The sequence below is a fragment of the Dioscorea cayenensis genome, chromosome 3 (genome assembly GCF_009730915.1).
Source record: "Dioscorea cayenensis subsp. rotundata cultivar TDr96_F1 chromosome 3, TDr96_F1_v2_PseudoChromosome.rev07_lg8_w22 25.fasta, whole genome shotgun sequence".
In the NCBI taxonomy this organism is placed as follows: Eukaryota; Viridiplantae; Streptophyta; class Magnoliopsida; order Dioscoreales; family Dioscoreaceae; genus Dioscorea; species Dioscorea cayenensis.
Window position 1 is genome coordinate 7,342,619 of NC_052473.1, and position 24,179 is coordinate 7,366,797.

The following is a 24,179-nucleotide window of genomic DNA, read 5'->3' on the forward strand; positions in this document are numbered from 1 at the left end:
GGTCTTCCACGGTCTCTATGAGGTGCTCATAGAGCCCGCGAGGAGTAGTGAAAAGTTTCTGAATTTTCTTGATGGTCTCTATGCACTCCTCATAGAGCCCGCGAGGAGTAGTGAAAAGTTTCTGAATTTTTCTTGATGGTCTCTATGCACTCCTCATAAAGCCCGCGAGGAGTAGTGAAAAGTTTCTGGAATTTTCTCGCGGCCTCTATGCACTCCTCAGAGAGCCCGTGAGGCCCTAAAAACTTGATTTAAAGACTTCTTTGCTTCTCCAAACACATGGCCATGGTTACAAAAGGTTCTAAAATCATCTCCACCATGAAATAATGGCTCAAAGTTATGATCTAAGACATAAAATGATAGCCCAAACAAGTGCAACTCCACAATAAAATCAAGTGAACAACCACATGGACAATGATCATGATAAACAAAATAATGAGAGCATGGACTTATTCAAATTAACAACTCTAAGAAAATACGAAAAATAACAAGAACATGAACACAAAAAACCCACAAACATGAAAATAAACCCCCGAATGCTTGGGTTGCCTCCCAAGAAGCGCTTGTTTAACGTCACGAGCTTGACGTACCTTGTTACTTATCTCATGGGGGCTCGAATAGTTTGAAATTTCCCCCGGTCATCATTGAATTGTTGTTGTTTCTTCCCGGTAAATTCAAAGACATCAATGAATGAATTTCTCACTTTTCATGAACAAAGGGAGGTGAAGATTGTACCTTCTTTTCTTGAGGTGTTTGATGAGAATGAGTACTACCTTTCTTCTTCTTTCCCGAACCTCCCTCCAAATCTTTTTCAACATTGAATCTTTCTTTTCTTTTTCTTTGGCATTGGTGCACATAACCTTCTCCATTTGCCACTTCAAATTGGAACTTGGAAGAGGAGAGTGAGGTTCTTCTCGATCTTCATTTTTCTAGCTCTCCCAGTACTCATCCAATGGGTTTAATGATAATACTTCATGCACGCACACAATCAGAAATTAAAAGTTCAGTTTCATCAACAAAATAAAGCATGTCATCATGGTCTAAAGAGTGTTTCATGGCGGCCGGTAGAGTGTACACTGCTTCTTCCTCACCAACTCTTAATGTTAATTTTTCCTCCTTTAAGGTCAATTAGGGGCACTGGAGGTTGTGAGGAATGGCCGAGCCAAGAATCAGCAGTGTCTCCACATCTTCATCAATATCCATGATGACAAAATCCACGGAAACTCAAATTTGTCCACCCGGGACAATCACATCTTCTACAATTCCATGAGGCTTCCTTGTTGATCGATCGCTCAATTGTAAAATCATTCTTGTGGGTCTAAGTTCATCAAGACCAAGCTTCACGTACATGATGTAGGGCATAACATTAATACTTTGCCCCGAGTGCAAGGGCATTTTCTTGGACTCCACCCTCAAGTACACATGGGATTATGAAGCTTCCCGGATCCTTCAATTTTTGTGGGAGCTTTTTTCTCCAAAATGGCCGAGCAATTTCCGTGAGTGCCCCTTTGTGCCCTCTTCTTCCAACTTTCTCTTGTTTGTTAGCAATTCTTTCAAGAACTTGGCATACTTGGGCATTTTGAGTTAAAGCTTCCACTATCGGGATGTTTATGTGGAGTTGCTTGAAGATGTTGATGAATTTTTACGAATTGAGCATCCTCCTTATCTTGCTTCAATCTAGCGGGTAGGGGATTGGAGATTTGTATTCGGCGGCTTTGATAGAACCCTTTGATGGAATTTCCTTATCTTCACTTTTGCTTGCTTCTATCAATAACTTTCTCCATTATGTTAGGGTCTTCCACTTGGCTACCCTAGTCTCCTTGACACTTGGGTCAACTCCGAGCCCTTGTCTCAACTGATTCCCGCTCCTAAGGGCGATGGCCTTCAAGTGCTCTCTTGGGTTCTCCTCAGTGTTGCTAGGGAGACTACCTGAAGGTCGCTCAGAGTTAGCTTTAGCAAGCTGCCCCACTTGGTGCTCAAGGGATTGTCTGAGAGGCTTGAAGGTTTCGCAAAAATGGAGCCAATCTCATTGAGCTATCCAGGCATGTTGAGCAGGCTGAGCATTCACCTTCTTGAGCGAGTATCCATCTTGCTAGTTATCTTTGTTGAATCTTGATTTAGTGTTAATCATGAACTTCATGAAGTACATCTTGATGGTGAACCTCTTCTCAATATTGGTTGTTGCATTTTGGGAACCTTGTGGAGGTGGTGCGACTTTCTACATTGTTGCCCTACGATTCCATGAAAAGTTTGGGTGGTATTTCACCCCGGATTATAAGTTCTTGTTGTAGGGATTCCCTTGTGGCCTTTGTCCCCCAATATAATCAACATTCTCAATAGAGGGCGATGGAGGAACTAGCTAATAGGACATTGGGCGACTCCATGCCCTCCACCACAAGTGCTACAACTCATCACCGATTCGACTTGAGCTGCTACCCATGAGCATGTCTAGCTTTCGAGACAACACATCAACCTTTGCGGCAAAAGCATCATTAGCATTGACTTCATAGATTCCGGCCCTTTTTGTGGTGCACCTCTTGAGGCCCAATGAGACTCATTGCTTGCCATTGATTCAAGGAGTTGCTCGGCCTCATCGGGTACTTGTTACTAAGAGATCCACCCAGCTGCGGCATCAATTAATTGACGAGTTGCATAATTCAACCCGTTGTAGATGATACGAACCCGCATCCAAGAAGCAAAGCCATGATGGGGGGCATCTTGAGAGAAGGTCCTTGAATCTCTCATAAGCTTCAAATAATGTCTCCGACTCTCCTTGTTTGAATGCCGAAATTTCTTGCCTTAGCTTAGCCCGCTTTGCTAGGAGGAAAATACCTTCCCAAAAAAATTTCTCCACCATATCTTTCCATGTTTTGATCGACCCAGCGATAAGGATGTGAGCCACCGATATGCTCATCTCCCAAACGAAAAGAAATAATTGTAGCGGAATCGCATCGTCGGTCACCCCGTTTATCTTGAAAGGTAGAACAAATTTGAAGGAAAGCGGGAAAAGATGATCATGGGCATCTTCGTTTGCAAGGCCGTTAAATTGGACTGAATTTTGGACCATGCCGATGGTGCTTGCCTTGATCTAAAAATTATTTGTGGTGATGGATGGCGCTTGCACACTAAATTCTTACACTGTGAGTGTGGCCTTTCATATTCGGATAAAAGTACGTCTTTCTTGACCATGATTCTGATTACGTGTCCTCAATTTCAATGTTTCTTTCACTAATGCTTTAGCCCACTTCTCTAAGTCTTGATGCAAGGTTCTCTCAATTTCAGCATCTTGTGCAACTAAATTTGATCGATTTGCTGCGTGTCATGCCGATGACCTTGCAAAGTCAAGAAAGATAAAGAAAGTTAAGCTCAAGATAAGACAAATGAAAGGAAGAAATAAAAAGAAAAGAAAAATGGTTAGAGCAATAAGCTAGAAGTTTCCTAGAATTCCTTAATGTTCCCGACAGCGGTGCCAAAAAAACTTTATTGATTACCCACAAGTATGCAGAAAGTCGCCTAAAGACATACCTTGAGCAAAAAGCTCAAGGATCGTATTCCACGGGGTTAAGGAGCTCCTATTACTCCTCCATCACTCACTTTCTAACCTTACAATTCAAGCATGGTATACTAATCTAATACAAGCAAGATTGTGAATAAAAACACAAGTGTAACAACTCCAAGTCAAGCAAGAAAAATCATAAGAGCAATGATGATAAGAATAGGCCTAGGGATGAGGATTCCCAAGAGGGTCATCAAGATATAAGGATGCATGAAAATACATGGCACGGGTGATTTAGGCAGACGGACCTCAACAATAGTTCAACCCTCAATTTCTCGTGGCTAAACCTAATCCCATACAAATGATGACAAGGATCTCTCCTTAATCACATTCCTACGATTGCATTAAGTGAATGGAGACCATGCAACAAGGACATACTTAACCTAAGTTTATCCTCATGGTTCGGAGGGGCTACCTACACCCAATTTCTAGGCATGTTGGTCAACAAAATACCCCTATTAGCTCATTAACGATCTAGTACCGCGAGTAGGTCACATCTACATGTACAACTCAAACAAGAACTAAGGATTTCTCCACATAATAGTTCTAGGCATGAAACACAATGAGCCAAATCATAAATCACACCAATGCATATCAAATATAAATGTAGCATCAAAAATACAAGATGAACCCCCAAGGTTCACCTACATCCAGTGACCTTGGGGGTCTAGTGTGCCATCATACAAATAAGTATCTCAAACACAACAAAAAGCAAAAAGTAAATGCATAAATAACACTCCCTAGTCTGAATGATGAAGAGGAGAGAGAATGCGGCCGAATGATGCTTCTTCTAACCCTAGAGATGCGAGATGCTTCTCCTCCTTTGATGATGAGGCTTCCCCTTTAAGTTCAAGCTCTTGATCTTCCCAAGCTTCAAGCCAAACTCTCCCAAAGAATGGTGTCTTCGTTTCTCTTCTTTCCTCAAGTGATGGCTCCCAAAAACCCTTTCAAAAAGTCTGCCCTAGAGTCTCCAGAAGTCCAGCCAAAAAGTCCCCCATCTTTCTTCAAAAAAATCCCTCTATATACCACTCATCATACCCCCTTGATGGCCTCCATCCCGAGTGCTATACCACTCCCTATGGCCCCCATCATGAGTGCTATACCACTCGCTATGGAGCTCAACATTGACACTATTTGGGGTGAGGCAAACTCCATCAAGTAAATATCTTCTATTATAGCTACGATTGATCATCCGGGCTCTATCACGGGGCGAGCGTGAGCCGTATGCCATGATCCAAATCGACTTGAAACTCTCCGAGGTGCTACGGTGGCAGCTTCTGATAATCTTGCTACAATGTTGATGCTACGAGTACTTCCGACTCTGATCTGCTCCCTGGTTTTCTTCTCTTTTTCACCCGAATCATATCCTCGTGTCATCCATGGTGTTCCCGTGCCCTTCAAAGCAAATAACACGCGATTAAGCACAAAGCGGGCATCAATTCTAGTGAAAATACATGCTAGAGGTAACAAATACATACACTCAAATACGTACATTTAGACACTTATCAACCCACTAGGGGTTTAGCTCTCCATGGAGCTTAATACAATCAAAAGAAATCGAATGTAAAAAGCAATGAATCCATAAAAGAAACCCCCTCGATGAGTCGTGTAGATGGTCTTGTGGAGAGTCCTCTACTAGTCGTCCAAAAGATTCCTTCATCCGGTATAGGATACGCCTCGATCGAGTTCTCTACCAACCTTCTTCCTAATGGAATCACGATGTCGAGCCAGTAGAACTTCTCCAAAACCTTGGCAAATACCCTCGAAACCCTAGCGAAGTCCTCTCACATGTTGGGGAAAAGATGGAGAAAAGAATACCAAAAATCGGGGGCTGAATCGGCTTTAAATATGGTCTGGGAATCGGGCAACTCCACGGGCGTGGGCGATACACGCGCCCGTCTGGAATTTCCACTGGGCGTGGATAATTTCCACTGCCCGTGTGGATTCTCTGTTCTCTAATTTCCCGGGCGGTGTGAGCGGTGTTGCTACGAGGTGCTACAATGTTGTTGCGGTACTACTCTTCTGAGTCTTTGACACGATTAGCTTCCCAATTCCATACTTTTATCGGGAGTAGCATAAGCGGGCTCACGTTCACGTCGTGAATCACTTGCTTCTTCAATGATGTACATGTTGGCGGGGCTCTTGTTCTTATATGCATAAGTCGGAATGCTCGGCGTGGTGCCTTTGTGCCCCTCAAATAGATGTGCTCACTCAAATCGCGAGGAGGTTGGCACACACTCTAGCATCTCACACCTGACCTATGTCTTTGCGTTTGAACCTTAACAAGATCTCCTCCAAAATAGGTGCATTATGATCCACATTGGCCCATTTCCTTCATACTCGGCCTCACAACCCTACTGCGTAAAAAGTCACATAAAACACACATATTAATGTAGAAAACTGAGGAAAGTAATGCTCAACATAAGGAATGAATGCTTCGCATTCATATCGCACAAGCACTTATCACCTTAATTGATGTTTTTAATTGAGTTCCAATCTTGAATGCTTGTTGAATGATTTCTCCGTTAAAGTGACACTAGGGTTGAGAGTCCATCTTGGTAGCCTTTGTGGATGAGTGACACACCATGAGGGTTAGACAATGGTAGATTGGAGAGGTTGAGAGGGTGAGTCAAGAGGTAGCGGACGTCCCATTTCCTAGAGTTCTTTGTGGTAATAATAGAGTGAAGTGCTAAAGGATGAACTCGCTGTGCTGAGCTTAGTTGGCAGTGGCAGTGAAGCATTGATGTGAACTTTGGTATATGGGACTTAATTGTGACTAGGGGTCTTTCGCTTAGACCAAGGGTTGGATCTACACATAGGAATAGGGTTTATCACTTGGAACCAGTAGATCTCCATGCAACTTTGTGCAGTGTGAGGTGTTGATCTTGGCGATTTCTCCAGCGGGGCATAGTGTAGAGTTAGTCTTTGTTAACCTTAGGTTTTGGGACCGTGTATTTTAGGATTTCCATCGACTCATTAATCATCATTTAAGAGACATAATAGTTGGTCTTACACTTGAAACATTAGTCCTAGGGGAGCATTGTCCGAGTCGCCACTTTTTATCGATAGCCTTTCCTCTCATTTTATCGTGCCTCTCTTTCTTATTTCTTTTAGGTCTTTTCATATCAATCTTATTCACACCATCATTGATTCATTTTCATCCTAGTTAAATAGCAATCATTGTGTTTCTATTCAATATTCCTGTGGATACGATACCCCCACTCACTGGGATTTATTACTTTGACAAACACTGTGCACTTGTGGGTCTACGCAAAGGCGTTGTCATACCCAAACATGGAGAGCGAGTTTGAGGGCACGGAGACCCGGATGACCAATTTAGAAAGCCTTGACTAGATTTGTGCAATCATCGGATACATGGTTCCATCGGTCGAGCCTACACTTCCCAACCACACCGTTTCATTGCATAATTTAGAAAATCAAGTGGGGTAAATCGCGAAGTCTCTATCAGAGAGACCACAAGGAAGCTTGCCAAGCAATATTCAGACTAATCCAAGAGAACATGTGAAGGTGATCACTTTCAGAAGTGGTCGTGAGGTTGAGGGTAGGCTTCAAGTGAGAAGACCAATGTTGAAGCATCCAAGGTCATGGAGGTTGAGGAGAGAGCCAACAGAGGAAAGGAGGTGGGACCCCCACCTTACGAGCCAAGAATCCCTTATTCTTCAAGATTGAAGAATGACCAAAATGATGAGAGATACAAGAAGTTCTTGGGTCTATTCAAGCAATTGCACATTAACATTCCTTTTTGTGGAGCCATTGTTTCAAATGCCTCGATATTCAAGTTCTTGAAAGATCTTTTGACCAACAAGAGGAAGTTGGAGGAGAATGCATCAGTGATCTTAGATGCCTCTTGTTTTTCAGTGTTACAAAAGAATATGCCGAATAAGAAGAAAGACCCCGGAAGCTTTGTGATTCCGTGCAACATTGGAAATTTGGGTGAAGAGATGGGATTGGCGGATTTAGGGGCTAGTATCAACGTCATGCCATACTCTTTCTTTCAGAAGCTAGGCTTGGGAGAGCCTAGGCCCACTTGGATGACAATGCAATTGGTGGACGAGCGATTGAGATATCCAGGGGGTATCATTGAAGGCGTGGTTACCAAGGTGGACAAGTACATGTTTCCTGTAGACTTCATAGTGTTGGATGTCGATCAGGATGCAGATGTTAATTTGATACTTCGGAGGAAATTCTTGTGCACTTCGAAGACATTGATAGACATAGGCGACGGGGGAGTTGACCGAGGGGTTGGAGATGACAAACTCACATACCGCCTCACGAAGCCATGCGACATTCTCTTGACTTTGATGACACTTTATATTTTCTTGACACTACCGATAAGCTAATTGATGATTATATGCGGAAATGTTGAATCTGGAACACTGTATGACCGGTTGCTAGACCAAGAGATGGAGAAAAAAGAAGTAATGATGCTTGGTCTAGAAGAAGAAGTACCATCTACCACGAGGATTGTGAAGAAGGTACTACGAAAAAAATGAAGAGAGCAAGAAGGCGCCACATGAAACACCCCAAGGTTGTTGAGGATGCACAAGAGCGGAGTAAGAGTGATGGACGTTCAAGTGGTAACAATCACGATAACTCCACCTCTGCCTTCGAAAGACTATGTTCATTATTCTTCCAAGTCATGGGTTAGATTGAAACCATCATCTATGAACCCCAGTGAGGTAAGACAAGGTATGTCAAGCTAAGTGACGTTAAACAAGCATTTCTTAGGAGGCAACCCAAGTCTTTACTATTTTCATAGTTTTTAGTTTAGTGTTTGCATGAATAAGGCTTAAGTGTTGGTGTCTTGATTATTAGATGCATTTTGTTGTGATTTTTCTACGTGGACATTGTGGTGTTATCATGTGCCTAATCTTGTGTGGCAAAAAGAATTTTTGAGTCGTTTGAGCATGTTTTTCGTGTTTTTCTTTGGTTAAAATTGCATTGTTAGGCGAGGGCTTTGAGTGTTTATTTGTGTTCAAGAATTTTTACGGAATACTGCAAAAGTCTTCAAGTGTTCGAGAGAAAACACTGCGCTCGTGTGGAATTTTCCACGGGCGTGCATTCTCGTTCAGAGCTCATCCAGAGACCGTGTGATTGACCTTGTGAATTTCACACGCCTGTTGGTAATTTTCACACGACCGTGTGTCCTCCTACAAAGACTTAGAGATTTTTCCTGAGAAGACACAGGGGCATGGACTTGAACCTGTGGATGACCCAGTAACAAACGTACGGGGGTGGGTAATTTCCACACGCCCATGCGGATCTCTGCAAAAGAGCCCACTTCCATCCTAAGAATAGACAGGGGCGTGCATCTACCCCTGTGAATGGACCCTGTGAAGTTCCAGCCCATGTGGAAATTCCACATGGGCTTGGAAAACACTTAGAGAATTTTCTCAGTTGGACAGAGAGCCACAGGGGCTTGGAGATACCCTTGTGAATCGGGTGCACAGGCGTGGGGAATTTCCACACACTGATGTTGTTGGGTAAGAGGCAAAGAGTGCTTTCCCAAGAGCGTACTAGGGCGTGCATCTTTTCCTGTGGGTCTCTCTTGTGGAGTAACTGCAGGCGTTGGTAATTTCCACCGCGTCGGTGCGAATGTACAAAAACCAAAAAGCCGTGGGATTTCTTTTTGAAACCCTTTGAGTTTATTCATTCTTACACCCAATCACTCGGAGAACACTCTCCACTACTCTCCCGATCTCGCACCATTGATCTAGAGGTGTTTTACTTGAATTTTCGGCCGAATTCGAAGGTTTTCATCTTCAGCTATTGGTAAACCCTCAATTCCTCTTTTTCTTCACCATAAATTGATTTTTAATCGATTAAAAATGATGAATGTTTCTTTGTTTCTATGTTTATAAGGTTTATGCAGACTTGGAACAAAGTTAGAAACAATATAAAGGTGTATGTTTGGTTTACTGAGGCGCGGCCTTGCGGTTTTTACACCCCGTGGATCCACACGGGCATGTGGAAATTGCACATGACAGTGTGGAATTCTACAAAATTAATTTTTGAATGCTTTTGATTGATTTTATGTTTTAATTTTGCAGATAAGGTCCCCATATCGAAGAAGCATGATGGCAAGCATCCCCGAGAGTCATCGCCTGAGGCCGAACGCATGGATTTCATGATTCCCAAGCACTAGGTTCGCTTTGAGAGGTTGTCGAAGTTATGATTTGGACAATCGCATTTTCCTGACATAGACACTTTGAGAGAGATCTAGACGACAGGTGATATGGTGGACGAGATAGAGTATATGCTTGAGGTTGCCAGTTGGGGCCGTTTATTATCGATCAGAGAGCCTTCCATCCACACATTGACACTCGAGGTTTTAGCATCATTCGAGTTCTATCGCTCGTATTCTAGTTTTGAAAGTATAGGAGCTATATAGTTTCGAGCCCTCGGATAGTACCATAGCTTGAGTGTGACTCTGTTCTCGATCTAGATAGGGCTATATGATGCGGTATAGACAGAGACTAAGGAGTATGAGTAGTTACCCACAGTTATCACAGGGAGTTTAATACGCAGCGTGCATACTGATGTGTTATGTGGGACGAGGCGGTATGAGCCGGGGTTTCAAAAGGCCACACTGCCTCTCTGGCCGAGATTCTGAGATGCATTTATACAGTTCTGAGTAGGTCAGTGAATGGGCATGGTGATAGTATTAGTGTGCTTAGTCAGCGATGGGCGATATACCTATACTCTTTGAGTGCAGGCGTGCACGTTACACTTGGGACACATCTGGCGGTATATACGACATCAGGGGAAGTATGCCAGGATCGGTGCCCTCCTCTCTAGTACTTATATCACGAGGTTAGTCATCGGTATGGGCTTACTTGATGCGATTTGAGGGGCCGAGAAGGTAGCATGCACTGCTTCCACAGGCGGTGGGGGGCGAGAGATGACATAGTGGAGGTTCCTCAGGCCACTCCCAGGCCGCAGCTAGAGCACACAGAGACTGAGGAGACACCTACAGCACAGGATCCTCCCTCAGTACACATGTTTTCTGCATCTCAAGCCTATGATCGTTTTGAGAGGCTCGAGAGTCCTGTAGTTGTACTCTGGACTAAGATTGCTGAGGTCCGCGGGACAAAGACCGCGCAACACACTGAGTTCATGGCGCATTTTGAAATTTTACAGCAGTTGCTAGAGTGAGACACGAGATCACCATTTGTGCTGCGACCCCAGACCTCTCTGGCTCCTCTAGCACCATCATCACCGGTTCATGCACCGTTCGGCCCACCTAGTCTACCATCGCCAGCAGCGGTTGCAGAGCCGACACAGGATGACACCGACGCTTGATGTGTCTTTGCTTTACTTTGACTTTATATTTTTCCTTATTTCTGCATTTTATTTTGTACTTTTAAACTCAGAAAGGATCCTCCTACTGAGTTTATTTTTTTTATTTTTGTTTAGTTGTATTTCATTGCTTTATCTTTTATATACTCAAGTTGTTTTTGTCTTTATTGAGCTTCATTGAACCCCCTTGTGTATGTGTGCAGATGGTCATTTCAGTATGGGAATAGAGAACAAGTCATGGATACGGCCAATGTGGGCCGTGTGTGCTTCACAACCCGTTGGAACTTTACTCCCAAGGATTTAGCTCCATCAAACGTAAAAGTAGAAGTCAAGGGAGTATTGTTTCGATTGCCCACTCCCACATACTTTTCTTGATTGCTATATTTTCTATGGAGCTTGCATGTGTACATTGAGGGCAATGTACATCTTAAGTGTGTGGGGAGGGGGGAGTTCACATTGCACATGTTCTTTTACATAAATTTTGATTGACATACATGCTCACGTAGCCAATGGCGGTTCACCTTAGTCGCAATGAGTGTATTCTTGAGTTTAGGATAAGTTTTAACATTGAATGTTTTCATGCTCTAGTTTGTTCTTGAATTTCCAATACTTTTTGCCCGATTGACACTTGTTGCACCACCCGCTCATGAAACTCTTTTGGAAACTCAAGTTCAATGTTTAAGGGACTAATTAGTTTTTTTTTTGTTGTATTTTGCAAAAAAAAAATTGGAAAAGAGAAAATAAAGAAAATATATGGTTTAGTTGTGCATTTGGGGTGGAAATAGCTACCACCTGTGAAGTATGAAGATACTCTTATAAGTCGGATACTAGTTATGCCCTAATGAGAGAATGACAACGCCCCTTGCATATGTCTCACAAGTGCACGGTTTTATCGAAGTAATAAATCCCAGATGAGTGGGTATCGTATCCACAGGGAGTAGGTAATAAAAAATACTTGAATTATTTCTTAACTAATCGAAAAGTGAGTAATAGTTGTGTAACAAGATGTAATGTAGACAAAAGTAAAACATACAAGAGAGAAGACACAAGTAAAGGGGAGGTAAGGCAATCGATATAAATGGGTACCCGGATATTGTTCCACCTAGGACAATCGTTTCAAGTGCAAAAACCCTCTAATATGCTTTCTAACTTATGTATTAATAGCCATGGAGATCGTTCAATACATGATCCCAAACCTAAGGTCAACCATGCCTAACTCTATACATGTCCCGGAGGAGAAATTAAACAATCTATCAACCTCACACTCGTATAGAATCGCAATAAGTTCTAGGGATTCCAAGTGATAAATCCTCTTCCTAGATGTGGACCTAATCCTTTGGTCTAGGTGGAAGGTCCGTAGTCACAATTAAACCCTAGGTGCTAAAATCACTTCAACGCTTCACTCCGTTGCCTCTACAACTAAGCCCAGTGGAAGGTCATCCCTTAGCCCATTCACTCTACTATGACCATAAAGAGGTCGAGGAAATGGGGGTAGGATAAATCACATCAGAAGGAAAAGGGGACGCTCCTGTACATCTCGACTCACTCTCTCAACCCTCTCCAATCTAGCTTTGTCTAACTCTCATTGTGTGTCACTCACTCACAAGGGTTACAAATAAGAATCCTCAACCCTAGTATCACTCACTCAAGCATTCAAGATTGGAACTCAATTAAAACATCAATTAATGAAAGCATAATAACACGGTTTAATAAAACAAATACATCCTAGGGTTCACAAATCCAAGAACCTATTAAGGGGTTTAGCTCTCCATGGAGCTAGTTACAATCAATGAAATTGAATGTAAAAATAGGTAATCCATAGAAACCCCCTCGATAGCCTTGACGATGGTCTTGTGGAGAAGCCTCTACTCGTCTAAGGGTCCCTTTGTCAGGCCTATGATACACCTCACCGGGATCGGGTGCCGAAAGCTCTCCCACTAATCTTCTTCCAAACGGAGCGCGATGTCAGAGCCGTAGAACCTCTCCCAATCCCTAGCTAATACCTCTCCAAACCCTAGCTGTCACCCTCTCTAAAGTTGGGGAAAAGATGGAGAAAAGAATGTGGAAATCGGGACTGAAATTGACCTTAAATAGGGCTGGAATTGGGCATCCACACGTCCCGTGGAATTTCCACATGGGTGTGGATAATTTCCACATGCACATGTGAATTCTCTGAAATTCACTTTTCTCGGCCGGCTATGAACAGTACCTGCTACAATAAATTGCTCCAGTGCCCTACTACAGTACTAGCCCGAAACAATCCTGAATCAATGTTTTCATTGAGATAACGTAAATGGGCACACATTTACGTCTTAGGTCGCTTTGCTTCAACAACGGCTTCATCGGTGAAGATCTTGCTATTTATGCAGAAGTCAGGATACTTGAATGTGACTGCCTTTGTACCCCTCCAAATCATTGTGCTAACTTGAATAAACGGAGGTTGACACACATTCTCACATCTTGAGACCGACTTATGTCTTCGCATTTGATCATTCTCAAGATTTCCTCCAAACGGTGCATTCACGATCTACATTGGCTTCCTTCTCTAACATTCTGCTTCACAACCCTATATGCATGAAAGTAACATAAATGCACACATATTAGCACTAAAACCTAATAAAAGTAATGCTCATCATAAGGAAAGAACACTTCGCATTCCTATCACACAAGCACTTATCAGAAAAAGAGCTATCTCATGGGATGAGTGAAGGCTACCACAGCGGTAGAAGGAGCTACCACCTCGAAAGTGTGAAAACCACCTTAGCGGCCGCTTCGGAAAGGGAGACCTTAGAGGATGTGTGAAGCTACTACCATCTTTTTGGTTTGTTATATTTTGTAGTTAAATAAGTTCCTTATACTTAGAACTTTGAGGAGTATACTTTGGGTTGAATTAAGTGAGTTTACACACACTTACACGATTTCGGGTTGTTATCCTTTTTTATTCAAGTTTTTAGCTAAAGCATTGTTTTTTCATATTTAGTGTTAAAATTTCCCTTACTTGTAGAATGCTCTCCTCACATGCTTTGGTGAACCTAAGGCCGAGAACTTTTAATCTTTCCTTCTTCTACGCTTCAATGTTTTATTTCTTTGCTTGAGGACAAGCAAAAGCTTAAGTGTGAGGAGTTTGACAAGTGTATGTGTATTAAGAATGTGAAGTGTTCTTTCCTTACAATGAGCATTACTTTTATCAGACTTAAGTGCTAATACATGTGTATTTGTGTTCTTTTACGCATGTAGGGTTATGAAGCTATGTTTTGAGAAAAGAAGCCAAAAGTAGATCATGAATGCACTATTTGGCATAATCTTTAAAGGAACAAATGAGAAGACACAAGTGGGGATTTAAGATACATGAATGTGTGCCAACCTCCATGTATTCAAGGCATTACAATGAGTTGGAGGGCACGAAGACAATCACATTTGCGTATCCTGACTTGCGCATTGATAGCAAGATCTTCATTAACGAGGCTTTTGATTGAAGAAGAGTTGAGATCTATGGCATAAACATGTGCCCGTTTATGTTGCCTCTATATAAAGTATGGAATTGGGAGTGTTTTGGTGGAGTAATGTAGCAGGTACTGTAGCAAGACGTTGTAGTAGTTACTATTCATAGCCTGCCGAAAATCAGATTTCCAGAGAATCGACACTGGCATGTGAAAATTATCCACGCCCGTGTGGAAAATCCATAGGGGTGCGTGGGTGCTCGATTGCAGCCTTATTTAAGCCGCGATTCAACCTGATTTTGGGGATCTTCTTTCCCCCTTCTCTCCAATTTTTCTCCATCTTTTGAGAGGCCGTCGGCTAGGGTTTTGAGAGGCTTTTGGTACGTCTTTGGAAAGGTTCTATGGATTTGACACCACACTTCGCTTGGAAGAAAGTTATTTGGGGAGCTTTCGTCGGCATCGATCCGGTAAGGTGTGCCCCAGGCCGGACAATGGGACCTTTGGAGAAGATGAGGCTACTTCATAAGACCATTAACACGAATACCAAGGGGGTTTTTTTTATGGATTTCTTATCTTTACTTTCGATTTCATTGTTGATTGTATTGTGCTCCATGGAGAGCTAAACCTCTAGTGGGTATTTAGATTTTGTAAACCCTAGGATGTTATTGTTTCATTGACTTTCCATTATGTTCTCCTTAATTGATGCTCTTATTTGAGTTCCAATCTTGAATGCTTGCTGAATGATTTCTCCCTTAGAGTGACACTAGGGTTGAGAGTCAATATTGGTAATCTTTGTAAATGGGTGACACGCCATGAGAGTTAGACAAAGCTTGATTGGAGAGGGTTGAAAGGATGAGTCGAGAGGTAGCGGAGCGTCCCCTTTCCCCTTTGGTGTGATTTATCCTATCTCCATTTTCCAGAGTTCTTTGCGGTTATAATAGAGTGAAGTGCTAAGGGATGAACTCCGCTGGGGCTTAGTTACGTGAGCAACAGAGTGAAGCGTTGAAGTAACGTTAGTATCTAAGGCTTAATTGTAATTAGGAGTCTTTCCCCTGGACCAAAGTGTTAGATCTACATATAGGAATAGGGTTTATCACTTGGATTCCCTAGAACAACATGCAACTTTGTGTAGTGTGAAGTCTTCAGACTGAGCGATTTCTCCACCGGGACATAGTGTAGGGATAGTCATAGTTGACCTTAGGTTTGGGACCGTGTGCTTTAGAATTTCCCCGAATCATTGAGCATTAATTAGGAATTATAATGGTAGGTCTTGTACTTGAAGCATAAGTCCTAGGTAGAGCATTGTACGAGTACCCCACTTCTATCAATTGCCTTACATCTCACTTACTTGTGCTTCTCATTCTTGTTCCTTTAATTTCTATTTACATCACATCTTATCAACGCAATCATTATTCATTTTCACTTGGTTAAGTGGCAATTTAGGTATTTTTTATTCCCTACTCTCTGTGGGTACGATACCCTACTCACTTGGTATTTATTACTTCAACAAACCCGTGCACTTGCGGGTCACAGGCAAGGGCGTTGTCAATCATCCACTCGTGGAACCCATGTTGAGGACATTTCCTCAGGAGATCCTTGAATCTATTCCATGTCTCAAAAAGTGACTCCAATTCCGCTTGCACAAAAGAAGATATTTCATTCCTGAGCTTCACAAATTTTCCCAGGCGGAAATATCGGGCAAGGAAAGATTCTACCATCTCCTCCCAAGTAGTGATCGATACTCTAGGTAATGAATGTAACCATTGCTTTACTCTCTCCTTCAAGGAAAATGGGAAAGGCCCTCAACTTGATAGCATCATCCGTGACCCAATTAATCTTGAGCATGTCACACACTTCCAAGAAGTTTTCAATATGATTGTTTGGATCCTCATCGGCCAAAGTATTAAATTGTGCCCACTGTTGTAACATCTGGATGAAGCCTGGCTTGAGCTTAAAACTCTGAGCTGTAATTGGTGGCCGCACAATGCTAGATTATGTACCAAGAATTATGGGTCCTGCATAATCTGAGAGTGCCCTCTGCAGCTCATGTTGTTCTGCCATATTATCAAACCCTTCAACTTCTATCTCAGCTTAGTTTGTCTGTTCTTGTACAGGTTCCATTCCCCGTCTATGATTCCTTCTTCCAATTTTTGGATCACCTTTAACTAATGTCGAAAGGTTGCCTTGGGTCATAAACTAGAGCTGCAATCGAAGAAAGAAAAACAAATTAGAACGACGAAAGAATAAGAAAGTGTGAAATAGACAAAGTGATGAATAGCTAGAATAGCAAAGTGCAAATGCTTCCAAAACGCCTATTCCCCGACAATGGCGCCAAAAACTTGATGCATCCTGTGCATGTGTGTACCGCATGCACACATGTTGTCGAAGTAATAAAGTATCTCGGTGAGTGGGTAGTCGCATCCATAAGGAATAGTGCTCAGAAACACAAATATTGCTATCTAACTATAGTAAAACCAAGTTGTGATTCGAGTGAACAATATCAATGCAAATAAAAATAAAGAAAAGAGAAAAGAGATGTAATAGAAATAAGGAGAGATAATCGATATAAAGATGGGGTACCTGGGTATTGCTCGCCCTAGGACTATTGTTTCAAGTGCAAGACTAATCATTATACCTCCTAACAGATGCTTAATGAGTCATGGAAATCCAAAGACACACGGTCCCAAACATAAGGTCAACCATGACTAGCCCTCTACATTATGCCCTGGCGGAGAAGAGTACTCTCGACGCCTTACACTGTGAAGGGTTGCTTGAAGCTCTAGGGATTCCAAGTGATAAACCCTATTCCTTTACATAGATCTAACCCTTTGGCCTAGGCGAAAGATCCCTAGTCATGATTAAGCCCCAGCACTAAGGATTACTTCAACACTTCACTCTATTGCTTGCACAACTAAGCCCCAGTGGAGTTTATCTCTTAGCACTTCTCTCTATCATGACCGTAAAGAACTCTTGGAACGTGGAGGTAGGATAAACCACATAGGAAGCAAAAGGGGGCATTCCGCTATCTCTCGACTCACCCTCTCCACCCTATCCAACTTTACTTTGTCTAACATTAATGAAGTGTCACTCATTCACAAGGATTACCAAGATAGATTCTCAACCCTAGTGTCACTTTAAAGGAAAATCAATTCAACAAGAACCCAATGATGGAACTCGGTTAAAACATCAATTAATGAAACATAATAAGAGTCAATGAAACAAAATCATCCTAAGGTTTACAAGTCCAAGCACCCAGTAAGGGTTTAGCTCTCCATGGAGTAATAGAAAATCAAATATGAAATTAAAGATAAGTGTAAGCAATCCATTGAGAAAATCCCCTTGAAATCCGTATCGATGGTCTTGTGAATCCGCCTCATCTTCTCCAAAGGTTCTCTTGTCAAACCTGGGGCACACCTCGCCGAATCGATGCCGATGAAAGCTCCACCAATAGTTCTCTTCCAAAGGAACTCAATGTCGAAGGCAGTAGAACCGCTCTAAAAACCTAGCAAAGGTCTCTCCAAACCTTAGTCACGAGCGCCACAAAAGATGGGCAAAAGATGGGAAAAAGATCCTTCAATAATCGTCAAAGCTAAGTATTTATAGGGGCTAGAATCAGGTATCAACACGGCTATGTGGAATTTCCAAATGAGTATCCATTCTTATAAAAATGCATGCTATAAGTATAAAATACATATTCTAAAATACATAAATTTAGACACTTAGCAAATATCCCAACACCTAAGCGTTTGCTTGTCCCAAAGCAAAAAAAACATGAAAAACATAGAGAATGATAAGTGGCTAAATGTATTACCTCCAGCTTAAATAAATACAAGAATCTACAAGCACTGGATAATGATATACAGATGTTGCGTTACAAATAGTAAGCATAAAAGAAAGATCCTGTCTCGCCTCTTATATGTCTACGCTATGTTTGTGAATCTTCTATCTCATCAACCATAACTTGGTCTAGCCTACTAACCTTAATCAGTACAGCTCTAGATGCTAATCACTCCACATACAAAGAGTATTGAGTCTTAGAATGCTAAGTGCTACTCCAATGAACAAGTAAGATCCTTCAAACTCTTAAACCTGAACTTACTCCCTTTTCTTTCTCAGATTCTCTAGTAGGTAGTCAAAAAGATTACTAGGGTTTTTATTTTCATTTAATTTATTTCTATTTTTTTGTTTGGAATCCGACTAACATAGACTGCACAAAAAATCTTTCTAGAGGGTGCACATGCTGATTAGGCACAAGAGTCACCCAACTACTCGATTACAGTCTACAAAGACATAGACTCATTTTTTTCTTTTCATTTTTTTTACATTTTGTTTTCACATTCACCCTAGATCGTGTCTTCAGACTTCTCTACATGCCACAAAAATAGGGCTAGCTCAATAAGACTTAGAAGTTCTTAAGAGTTCATTGAAAGAAAGAACTTATAATTCTAAGGCCAAGTACTCAAAGTTGTGTGTTAAGCATACAATCATGGTTATGCAAGCCAATTTACTAGTGGAAGGGCACAAAGGCAGCCATGTCTCCACATTCCTTCTCTTTGTAAAGATTTCAAGACTTCTCAATACATGTTGATGAAGGAAAAGCCTTATATCCTACTACATGATCATGTGCCCGATTGTGTGGCCTTAAGAGGAGAATGTTTGTCATCGCGCTTGCGGAAATCACTGTAGCGAAGCACTGCAGCAAAGTACTGTAGCTTATCAAAAAGTCCCCTTAGAGTCGGCCAAACGAGTGTATTTATAGCTTCAAATTACGCCTGTCACGTGTTCCCACGAGCCCGTGTGGATTTTCCATGCGCCCGCATGGGCTACAAGAATTTCCACGTGGGCGCGTGTAAAATCCACACGGGCGCGTGGGACCACGTGACAGGCGCGATTTGAAGCTATAAATACACTGTTTGGACGATTCTAATGGGACTTTTTGCTAAGCCTTGAGCATAGACTTGGAGAGAAAGGCGGCTAGGGTTGGAGGAGAAGGTCTTCGCCGATTGAGAGGGAGTTCTTCACCAACTTTGATAGGTTCCTTCGATGTCATAGCATTGGGGAGCCATTGGCGACCGAGCTTCGAGAGGAACTCTTCAAGATGTGGAACTACCAATCAACGCCAATCCGCACGAATCTGAGGATGTTTTCTCTATGGGTTTTATTGCTTTTCATTGTATCCATTATTGTTTTGTAACTAGGCCCATGGAAGGCTAAACCCTAGTAGGTATTTGGGCATGTAAACCCTAAGATCTATACTTTGTATTGATTCTCTTAATGCTTCTAGTTAATCTGAGTTGTTTTGAGTTTTAATCTTATGGTTTAATTGCTTGCTATTGTTGTTAATCCTTGTGGTTGATTTACATTGCATGATTTAATACTTGGATCTGAGAGGTTTCCATTTGAGTTAGATTGCCAATATTAAAGAGGGTTGAGAGGGTGAGCCTTGGGATAGAGGAGTGTCCCCTTTCCCTTTTGATTGAGTGTTTCCTATCTCCGTATTCCCTTTTCTCTTTGCAATCATATTTGGTGTGAGGCGTGAGATTGCTCGATTTCTCCACTGGGACCTTGTAGGGGGGTTAGGATCCTTTGCCAGGAATTAGGGTAGGATCCACATTTTGGAATCAGTTTCACTCCTAGGTTTCCTTAGAGCGTATTGCGGTCATATGGGGTGTGAGGTGTTGAGATTGGTCGATTTCTCCACCAAGACTTTGTAGGGGACTAGTGCCTTTTGTTTTGAGACAAGGATTGGTTATCATTGGAATACCTTAACTCATTAGACTCAATTCAAGAGCATTTAGTGAATCTTGAGCTTCATAGAAGATGTTAGAGGGATCATTGCCCGAGTACCTCATCTTTAGTGATTGAGACTCTTCTACTTTATTTCTTGCATACTTGTTTGCTTTGCTTGCAATTAAGTTCACTCTATCATTTTCATTGATTCCGACTAGATAATTGAGAAGTGGTTATTACTAATACTTCCATTCCCTGTGGATTTACCCGACTCACCGGGTAATTATTACTTCGACACCCGTGCACTTGCGGTTCATACACATATTCTGACCTTTCAAGTTTTTGGCGCCGTTGCTGGGGAACGGGATATTAGGAACACTAGGACTTGATTACTTTAGTCATTCACATTTTCATTTGCCTTTCTATTTCACACTTCTCTCTTCTGTGTATCTCGTTATTCGTAGCCTTGTTTCTTTCTCCCTATTAAGTGAACAGTTATTTATGGCCTTTCATTATATTTCAGGACGATGTTTGACGAAGCATTGCTAATGGAAACAATAAAAGGACAGATGGCATCTAATGAGAAAAAGATAGAACAAGTTGTAGCGTACCTAGACTCGAGCAAGCTACATGATGAGGTTTTGGGGGTAAGGACAGCCGAACTACAAGAGATAGTTCAGGGACATAGAATATCTTATCAAGGGGCAGAATTATCGAGCTTGTTAGAAGACTTTGACAAATCTGCATTTATGTCTTTTAAGAATGGGGCTGAAGATAAATCAGTAGAAGTCTCTATATATCTATTTCAAGAGAAGTTGTAGCAGGGTTAATTGGGCTTGAATCTGAGACAAGGGAAGAAGATGAAACCATTGGTTGTGTTGAATCAATCTCGTCAATTAAGGTTTGTAGTTTGGATGACCGAGTAGATGATGAAGATGTTTTGGGTGACCTTGGTGTGTGTGAGCTAGAGCAAGAGGTAATTGAGGAAGAAGTCGAAGACACCTCATAAGGGTTTGAAGAAATCGATCGGAAACAGCAAGCAGGCTGCGACCGTCGGTGGAAGAACCCCCTAAGTTAGAGCTAAAAACATTACCGGAACATTTGGAGTATGCTGTCCTCGCCGAGGGGTCAAAGTTGCCGGTAATCATTGCTTCAAATCTGTCTCCGGGAAAGTTACCGGAACATTTGTTACCATGTTGAAGTGTACTGATAAGTGCTTGTGCGATATGAATGCGAAGTGTTCATTCCTTATATTGAGCATTACTTTTCTCGGGTTTTTACACTAATATGTGTGTTTTTATGTTACTTTCGTGCAGGTAGGGTAGTAAGGCCGAGTATGAAGGAAAGAAGCCAATGTGGATCGTAATGCACCGATTTTGGAGGAAATATTACTAAGGGTCAAACGCGAAGACATAGGTTGGGTGTGAGATGCTAGAGTGTGTGCCAACATCCTCGTATTCTAGTTGGCACATCCATATGGAGGGGCACAAGGGCAGTCACACTCGAGCATTCTAACTTATGCACATAGAACAAGAGCTCCACCACCTTGTCTATCATTGAAGAAGCAAGTGATCCACGACGTGAACATGTGCCTGTTTGCGTTACCACGATGAAAGCATGGATTCGGGAAGCTATTCAGGTCGGATAATGTAGCATAATACTGTAGCAACATTATAGCAAAAGTACTGTAGCATCACTGTTTATAGCCAGCCGAGAAAACAGGAAATCAGAGAACCCACACTGGTGTTTGGAAATTATCCACGCCCGTGTGGAAATTCCACATGGGTGTGTGAAAGATCCACATGCCCGTGTGGTCACCCGATTCGAGCCATATTTAAAGCTGATTCAGCCCCGATTTCAGCATTCTCTTCTCCATCTTTTCCCCAACTTGACAGAGGGCTTCGGCTAGGGTTTTGAGGGGTATTGGCTAGTGTTTTGGAGAGGTTCTACGGCTCTGACATCGTCATTCGTTAGGAAGAAGGTTGGTAGGGGAGCTTCCGTCGAGGCGTATCCTATACCGGACGAGGGAATCCTTGGACGACGAGTAGATGACTCTCCACAAGACCATCGACACGACCATCGAGGGGTTTCTCTATGGATTCATTGCTTTTACATTCTATTTCTTTGATTGTACTTAGCTCCATGGAGAGCTAAACCCCTAGTGGGTACTTGGGCATTTGTGAACCCTTGGATGTATTTGTTTTATTGAATCTCTTTATTATGCTTTCAATTAATTGATGTTTATTGTGAGTTCCAACCTTGAATTCTTGATTGTATGAACATTTTCCTTAGAGTGACACTAGGGTTGAGAGTTCTTGTTGGTAACTTTGTGAGTGAGTGACACACCATGAGCGTTAGACAAAGCTAGGTTGGAGAGGGGTTGAGAGGGATGAGTCGAGGGAGGTGCAGGGGCGCCCCCTTTTCCCCTCAGCGTGATAGATTCTACATCCGTTCCTCATGTTCTTTACTGACCCATAATAGAGTGAATGGTCTAAGGGATGACCTTCGGCGGGAGCTTAGTTGCGGCGTGTAGCGGAATGAAGCGTTGAGGTGATCTTAGTATCTAGGGGCTTAATCATGGTTATTGACCTTCCATACGGACCAAAGGGTTAGGGTCTATAATTAAGAAGAGATTTATCACTTGGAATCTCTAGAGCTCATTGCAACTCTATCTGAGTCCGAGGTTGAGAGGTTATCTAATCTCTCCTCCGGGACATGTATAGAGTTAGCCATAGTTGACCTTAGATTTGGGACTATGTAATTAAGGATTTCCACGACTCACCATTGCATTGATTAGGAAGCATAATAGAGGGTTCTTGCACTTGAAACGATTATCCTAGGCGGAGCATTATCCGAGTACCCCATCTTTATCGATTGTCTTACCTCCTCCTTTACTTGTGCTCTCTTACTTGTTCCTTTTACTTTTTAGAATTAAATCATTATCACGCTTATCACTATTGATCTTTCACATAGCTAAGAAGAGAATTAAGTTTTTTTACTCCCTACTCCCTGTGGATTCGATACCTGCTCATTTGGGATTATTACTTCGACAAACCCGTGCACTTGCGGGATATACGCAAGGGGACCTTGTCATGCACAAAACAACCATAGATTGGAAAATTTCAGATATCAAGGGAATAAATCCTTCCTTCTGCACTCACAAGATTTTGATGGAAGATAATTACAAAACCGTGATTCAACCTCAATGAAGACTAAACCCAAATATGAAAGAGGTGGTAAAAATAGAGGTTTTGATGCTTCTAGATGCAGGAATTATTTATCCCATTTCGGATAGTGCTTGTTTAGTCCGACACAAGTGGTACCGAAGAAGGGTGGCATGACGGTGGTATAAAATGAGCAAAATGATTTAATTCCAACAAGAACAGTGACGGGTTGGCATGTTTTGGATCGATTATCGCAGGTTGAATGATGCCACAAGGAAGGATCACTTTACATTGCCATTCATTGATCAAATGTTGGAACGACAAATTCTATTGTTTTCTAGATGGTATGTCGGGATATTTCCAAATCCCAATCGCCCACGAGGATCAAGAGAAAACAACCTTTACATGTCCTTTTGGTACTTTTACCTATAGAAGAATACCATTCGGACTTTGCAACGCACCAGCTCCTTTCCAAAGATGTATAACGGCTATTTTTTACAACTTGTTAGAAGATGTAATGGAGGTTTCCATGGATGATTTTTTGGTATTCGGGAATTCTTTTGAGACATTCTTGAAAAATCTTGAGAAAGTGCTTATGCTGTGTGAAGAGATGAATTTGGCCTTGAATTGGGAGAAATGCCACTTCATGGTCCAAGAGGGGATTGTCCTTGGTCATAAAACTTCTAGCCAAGGGATTGAAGTTGATCGGGCGAAAATCGAAACTATCAAAAAACTACCTCCTCCAACTAATGTTAAGGCAATCAGGAGTTTCTTGGGGCATGCAAGTTTTTATCGCCGATTTATCAAAGATTTCTCAAAGATAGCTCATCCGTTGACCAAGTTGTTGGAGAAAGATGCCCCATTTGAGTTTAATGAAGCTCGCTTGCTTGCCTTCAACATTTTAAAGGAAAGACTTGTGCAAGCACCAATCCTTATTTTACCAGATTGAAACCTCCCCTCTGAACTTATGTG

The 24,179-nt window shown here is 42.0% G+C and overlaps 2 non-coding genes across 2 annotated transcripts; both read left to right on the plus strand.

Annotated features, from left to right (window-relative positions):
* Positions 1–2,695: 2,695 nt before the first annotated feature.
* On the plus strand, positions 2,696–2,803 carry LOC120257724. Its single transcript, XR_005535813.1, has one exon. It is a non-coding gene; the product is annotated as a small nucleolar RNA R71 (small nucleolar RNA).
* Positions 2,804–15,876: 13,073 nt separating this feature from the next.
* LOC120257819 lies at positions 15,877–15,983 on the plus strand. The gene has a single exon (XR_005535903.1). It is a non-coding gene; the product is annotated as a small nucleolar RNA R71 (small nucleolar RNA).
* The last annotated feature ends 8,196 nt before the right edge of the window (positions 15,984–24,179 follow it).